Raw genomic sequence first — 353 nt, 5'->3', positions numbered from 1 at the left:
AGGAAACACAGTTTACCCTTCAAATATGAAATGGGCCAAACTAAGGAATAGGCCCAAAATAAAAGCCCAAGAACATGTCGGAGGAAACGACGAACGTGTCAAGGTTTCTCAACTCTACGTTACCAATACATGCGCTCCCTCGCATCCCATCACCAGCCCTAACCGCTCTCTCGCTCTCTCACTCATGGCGCCTCGAAGAGTTATCTCCTCTTCTTCTAGACATCAGACTTGGCGATTTTCTCTTCTCGCCTGTGGTGCCCCAAATCCATCGTCTCCAACCTCTCTTTCTCTCCTGCACTTTCCGGTTTCCTCCAGCAGTTTCCGGCGGACCTCCGCTTTCTCCGGTTCTTCCG

This window comes from Tarenaya hassleriana, unplaced genomic scaffold, assembly GCF_000463585.1.
Source record: "Tarenaya hassleriana unplaced genomic scaffold, ASM46358v1 Cleome10, whole genome shotgun sequence".
NCBI lineage: Eukaryota > Viridiplantae > Streptophyta > Magnoliopsida > Brassicales > Cleomaceae > Tarenaya > Tarenaya hassleriana.
The sequence above is the reverse complement of the archived record's forward strand: the minus strand, read 5'-3'. Positions refer to the sequence as shown.